This window comes from Fulmarus glacialis, unplaced genomic scaffold (assembly GCF_000690835.1).
Source record: "Fulmarus glacialis isolate BGI_N327 unplaced genomic scaffold, ASM69083v1 scaffold16725, whole genome shotgun sequence".
Classification (NCBI taxonomy): Eukaryota; Metazoa; Chordata; class Aves; order Procellariiformes; family Procellariidae; genus Fulmarus; species Fulmarus glacialis.
Window position 1 is genome coordinate 32,504 of NW_009213797.1, and position 6,119 is coordinate 38,622.

A 6,119-nucleotide genomic window follows, 5' to 3' on the forward strand; every position below is an offset into this window, starting at 1 on the left:
GCCAAGGGTAAGAATTCAATCGTGCATGTTTGCATACAGTTTTGTAAACTTAATTTTAAGCATTTCATAACTTCTGCACTCTAGCACAAAGTTTACCGAGCATTAGCATCTCTAATATTGAAGACCATGATTATCTCATATCCTAACTCTTTAGAGAAGTGTACAGACAAGCTGAGCAAGCCGATACTGGATGCTAGTTCTATAAAAGTCTGATGTAGCTTTATCTTTGTTAGGTCTACATAGGCTTAAAACACCTCAGGCCACTACATTTTTAAGTGACTCCTCATGGCAACAGGAGCATGTGTACAAAACACTGAAATACTAGGAATAGTCTTCAGCATCCAACACTTGGATATTTGCAGCTGCTCTGATCCTATATCCACCAGCTATTTATTGCTGGTAACGCACATTGACTAGAGAACTATTTCCCTTCCTTTAGCAGGCAAGACTTAAAAGATAAAATTAAGTGGGGCAAACGTTGAGTGCTCACTTTCTTTCGAAATGAACTAAGTGGCTGTGCCTCCCCGATTACAAATGCAGGGCATTCAATGGAACACTGAACCAAAGGGAAGCCTGCTAGTCCTATTGCCTTTAATAACCCCATCAGTATTTTAATTGCCTCCTGGTGATATTTTCCTATCTTTGCAAGAGACGCCTGCATGTTCAGCCCATAACTTCGAATTATTTTGCTTTCTTAAATGAAAGAAATTCCCTAGGAAGCTGTATTTGCAGCTGACACAGCACATTGTTTTAAAGCAATAGTATGTCATGAAACAGGTGTCAGAAAGAAATCTTCCGTACAAGTCTTCCCCTATATTAGCTACAGCGTGCATCGTTATCTTAATCCTTCTACGTGAAGGCATTTAAGTCTGATTCCTGAAATATTTAACTGAATTATTTATGATTTCACCTGCTATTACAGCTTCCATTTGCCACCTATTAATGTCTGAGATATGCAACACAAGATTGTAGGGTTTGCCTTATGTTTTGTGTGTGTGTTTACGTATCTACGTAGACATAGAAGCCTTGCATCTGGTAGCAGTGGAGGCAAAACCATATATGCCCTTTAGCAGTTGACGCAAACACGAACAGCAAACAAGTCTTCGCATTTGTTATTACCAGACTGTGTTGAGCAGTTTTGAAGCACAAAAGTCTGGCTCCAAGCTGTGGGTTTTTTTGTTGTTGGTTTTTTTGTTGTTGCTGTTGTTTTTTTTTTTTTAAATTAATGCTACACGATTCAAAGGGAAGAGTTAATATATTTATGATTTAAGAAAATATTTAGAAGTCTTCAGTACTCTAATAACTTCCACTGCATTAAGTTCATATCCATTGTAATTCAGAGTTAATGTTCTATTACTTATTACATTTCTAAAGATCGAAGTACTAAAATCTACTTTTGAAAAGTACTTGTGTCCAGTTATTGACAATAGCTACATTTGAAGGGCTGGAAAAAGTGGCTTTTTCAATAAAAGCGTGTTTAACTACTCATTTCTACAATGTGATGACGCTTATTTTGCTGAAAGACTAAGTTGTATGGGCATTGCCTCAGAGCACCAGTACATGGCGTGGTGCGCACCACTACATGGCGTGGTGCACGCCAGTGCAGCAACCTCCCTAGCAGCTGCTGCAAGGGCAAGAGCACAAAAGCTGCTGCATCGTTCAGTCAGCGAACACCCCAGGATTAGGTCCTGTTTGGTTTCTCTCAGTAACCTAGCGAGATGAGGAGGTGGTTGTTTCCATGTCCTCTATTACCTATCTGTGTCACCAAGAACAGATTTTTCTAAACCTGTGAAGACTGGTGCCAGAAGCTGGTTTCTGTGGCAGTTTGGATTTCTTTTCCTATACTGCTTATCTTCACACTGTGTACCTCTTCCATCATCGCCTGCTGTAGCAGTATATGGCCAATTATACATGAGACACTAAATCAGATATCACATGTTCAGCATGGACTATATACACATATACGTTGAGAGAGGCCCTCCTCTTGAAGGATATGCAATACTGAACGATGCTGCTTATTCTCGGCACGGATGTGGCTGATATACCAAATTCAAAGGTGATGTCTTCCGCCACTAGAAGATACTGAAGCCTAACACCTAGCTGGTGCATGCCGCAGGTACACAAAGACCATCCCCTCGCTCTTGGTCAGCCCCGAAGAGCCAGGAGTACAACATATGGGAGACTTAAGCTTAAGTTCCTGACTTGCCTTTTGAAGTTCCTTTTTTTTTTAAGGCAGGTCACTAAAATGAACTGCTAAGGAGGTATTTGTGTTTTATTTTGTACCTTCAAAGAATTTATAAAATATTTTCTTCCTCTTACAGCTAAAGGAACTGTTTTGAAATTCTCCTCTTCTTTCCTCCTCCCCCCAGGAACAGAAACAGCTTCCACCCATACTCTTCAAAAAAGTCATAGCGCAAATTTAAGAAATTCTGAAAGCTCCGGGTGGAATAAAGCGCTCTAATACTCTCAGCTGTAAATATTGACTAGGTCTGGTTTTTAAATAGTATTACTTACGGCATTTATTTTGTTCCTAACAGCTATATTACTTCTGAGAGCTATGCTGCCACTTTTTAATGACAGAAGACCTCACAACTCATGCATGGGCTCGGGATTCAGTTTTACCTTTGTGGTAATGCAGTCAGTTTACTGTGCTATTTTGCATACTGTAACTAAGCAGCAAATGAGATAAGCATGCTAAACACTTGCTGAAGAGGAGGAAAATAATTTCAATCACAATTGCATGGGAAAAAATGTCCAAATATATTATGGAGCTAACAAACAGAAGGAGTATTCTTTTCACCAAAACTGGATTTGAATAAATGTTCACTTTTTTTTTAATAATTATTCTGGAATATACTAGGCAATCCCTCTAGCCAATGTGTTAGGTAGATGAATAGGACAAAAATACGTGGGCATTCCCTATTTTTTCATTGTTGAAACAGAGCTTCAAAATGAAAGCTTGAAGCTATACAAGCTGACAAGAATCCTGTGTGCTAGGTTTCTTACTGTCAGTAGTTAAAATGGTTGAGAATGGGAAAACAGTCCAGAAGATTTAACATGCAGCTAATGCATCCTAACTGAGGATTCGGAGTAGCATTCAGCAAGAAAAATCCATTTACAACTTTCCTTAGCAGAAACATGAACTGAGGTTTCCTTTCAGAAATCTAACTTTTCTTTAAGAGCAGTTGGTTACAAAACATCCTACTTATAACTGTTTGGTTTGGTTTTTTTTCCCCCCAAGACAAAGGCACATGAGCCATAATAAAACACATTTGACTCAAATAGTCCAGTCAGTTACTAGATTTTATTCTAAACAATTAAAGATTAATTTGGCTTGCAAGGAAAAAAAAAGGTAAGTCCTAAGCCAACACTTACCTAACGAAAGCAAGCAACTGAAACTCAGCAGCACTGAAAAGAATACCCAGCAGAGATCAAATATAGCTTCAACATATATTCATGGTCTGTCTAGAAATGTCTTTGATGTTAAACCTCATATGGCACACTTAGCATTTTTTATAATTCATTTCCTATGGAAACTAATGAGCTTAAGGGTGAAATTACCTCATTGAAAGTCAAAATGGTGAAGTGTGAAGAAAAGAAGGATGACCTGAAAAGCAGATTTAGAAGCAATCTTTGCATATTAAGCATTGCTGTGGGAAATAGGATAATTAGTTTTCTTCAGAAGTTATTCCTTGGAATTGTGTAAGTGGTATTTCAGTTCCCAAACATCACGCAGAAAGAATGTTAGATAAAATAGGTGGAAAAAATGCAAAATGCCCACACATTCTTTTTAAAATCAAGAGATCCTTTTCCTAACTTCCAGTAACACAGTGACTGTTGGTTTATTTTTAGAGGGCAGACTGTACAAAAAAAGGCCCCCTTCCAGCAGAAATTTCTAAGAGGCCATAAGAAACCAGATTTTCAGAGCATAATTTAGAATTGAGCGTTCTCCTCTCAAATGCCTAACTCCTTCTACTTGAATTAACTTACTTCCCTAAGCTCTTGCTGTAGGCTAAGCCATCTGCACTACACAGTTCTACTGAAGACTAGAAATTGATACAAAATGGATGAATTTTGTTTGCAGAATGAATGAGCTAATGATTGATCTTTGAATGTCAAACACCAAGATTTTTCTATTAAATTCAAGGAAAACAGTATCAGAGCTTAAACACAAATTACTCTACACAGTTGCTGATTCAAATACTTGAGACACACTGCGGGTTCTCAGATTAACAGGCTGTTGAGATTAGTATGTTGTCAGCTATTGCAGCTGCAAAAGGCTATATATTGTATTCTCTTTCTCACAATCATGCTACCATTATTCTTTAGGGAGGAAGTGCTCGGAAGAGTTTATGCTGTGCCAGAACTGATCACTTGATGGGGCATAAATCCAAAATCAGCAGCTTCCTCAAACTAAGTTAGTTACAAGTCATTTGTTGACATAATGGAGTATAAAACACTTAAATCCACCAATGCAACCACAGGGCAAGCCAAAACCATTGCAAGTTTTAAGGTCTATCAGCTTGTCTTTATGGCGTACAGAACAACACAGCATTTTCACTTTTACATTACTTAACCTGAGTTTGAATTTCTCTTAAATTTAGTCTGAAGAACAAATGACAGCTGGTTTAAGAACAGCAATATAGATTAGCTACAATATATATCCAGCTTCAAGTATGGGACTGGCAGCAGTGCAAAAATCCTAGGATGCTAAACTGCAATTTGAAGCTTAACAACTCTGGCATCACTGTCTTCCACCTCAGACAGTACGGGGCACAGATAAGTCCTCCTATTTACTCAGAAAGGGAAAAGTTCTATTCAGAAAAAGTTCTATTAATAGTAGCCGTTCGAAATCTTATCTTTTATACAAGTTAGATCATTGTAAAGATGAACACAATACGGCAATAATTTCCTCTAGCCTGCTGTTAAATTAATAGTGGTATAATGCTTGTCACTTCAGTGCTTATGGTATTGCAAGAAATTAGAATAGTACCCACTTATTTAAAAGTAGTAAACTTTTTTATTTACTAGCATCTTGAAGTCATCTTGTTGACAAAAATGAATTCTATTTAATAGTTTTTCACGTATATAATTCGTTATAAATCCTGTAGAGATATTAATGATCCTTTGTGACATCATCTGACACTTTTAAGAAAGTTTGAGAGAATTTCTTGGAACACCACAAAAACTTTTGTGTCATTTTCAGTTACTACAAGTTCAAGGATGATATTTAGTTGTAAAATCTCAACATTAAAATAATTAATAGCTTGGCCAAGCATTAGCAAGTGTTGCATACATCCATTTCTGTGATGAGAGAATATGCCACAGAAGAAACAGAAACAGACAACTTCAGTGAGTAGCTTTTTTTTTTTTTTTTTTTTTAATTAATAACTTCTTAGTTCAGGAAAAAAATAAATCACAAAAGAGAACTGGAAGAACTACTCTCCACCTTCTTTATAAAAGAACTTTCTCAAAGAGAGAGACTATATACCTTGTTCACCACTACGTCAAACCCTATCATAATCACCTCGGTTTTCACAACATCTATTCTACCACATTTAATGCTCAGCTTCCAAATATCTCTTATAAAGGAGGTGGGGGTGTGCTTTAGACAGGTTAAAAATATGCTGCACCTTTACAGTATTTAAACAATTACACCAAGCATAGTTCATACATTTATCACATTAACTATCACCTGGTAACCATACATTTTAAAAGGTCTAATGTATAGAGTATGTAATACCCATGACAGATACTCTTACTTACTTAAGAGCATATAAAGATCAGGATTTATTCACCCTCCCCATCTGCAAGTTAATTTCTCATCTCTTCCTGGTACAATATAAATGACAAAAAAATCCCTTCATTCCATTGCACTACCGCAACCCTATATGCATAGAAAGGCAGATTAATTATCTGTAACAGGGAAAAGGAAGAGGGGTTTATAAAAGGAATTTGAAGAACCTCTACTGCACAGGTAGTTTAGATGTTAAGTACATGAGTTCTGTTGTTTGGTTTTTTTTTCCCCCCTCCATTTTTTTCCTTAAAGTTACATAATACATCCCTATACAAACATAACTTGAGTAAGTGCAAGCGAGGTTGTACATAGTACTGTAGAC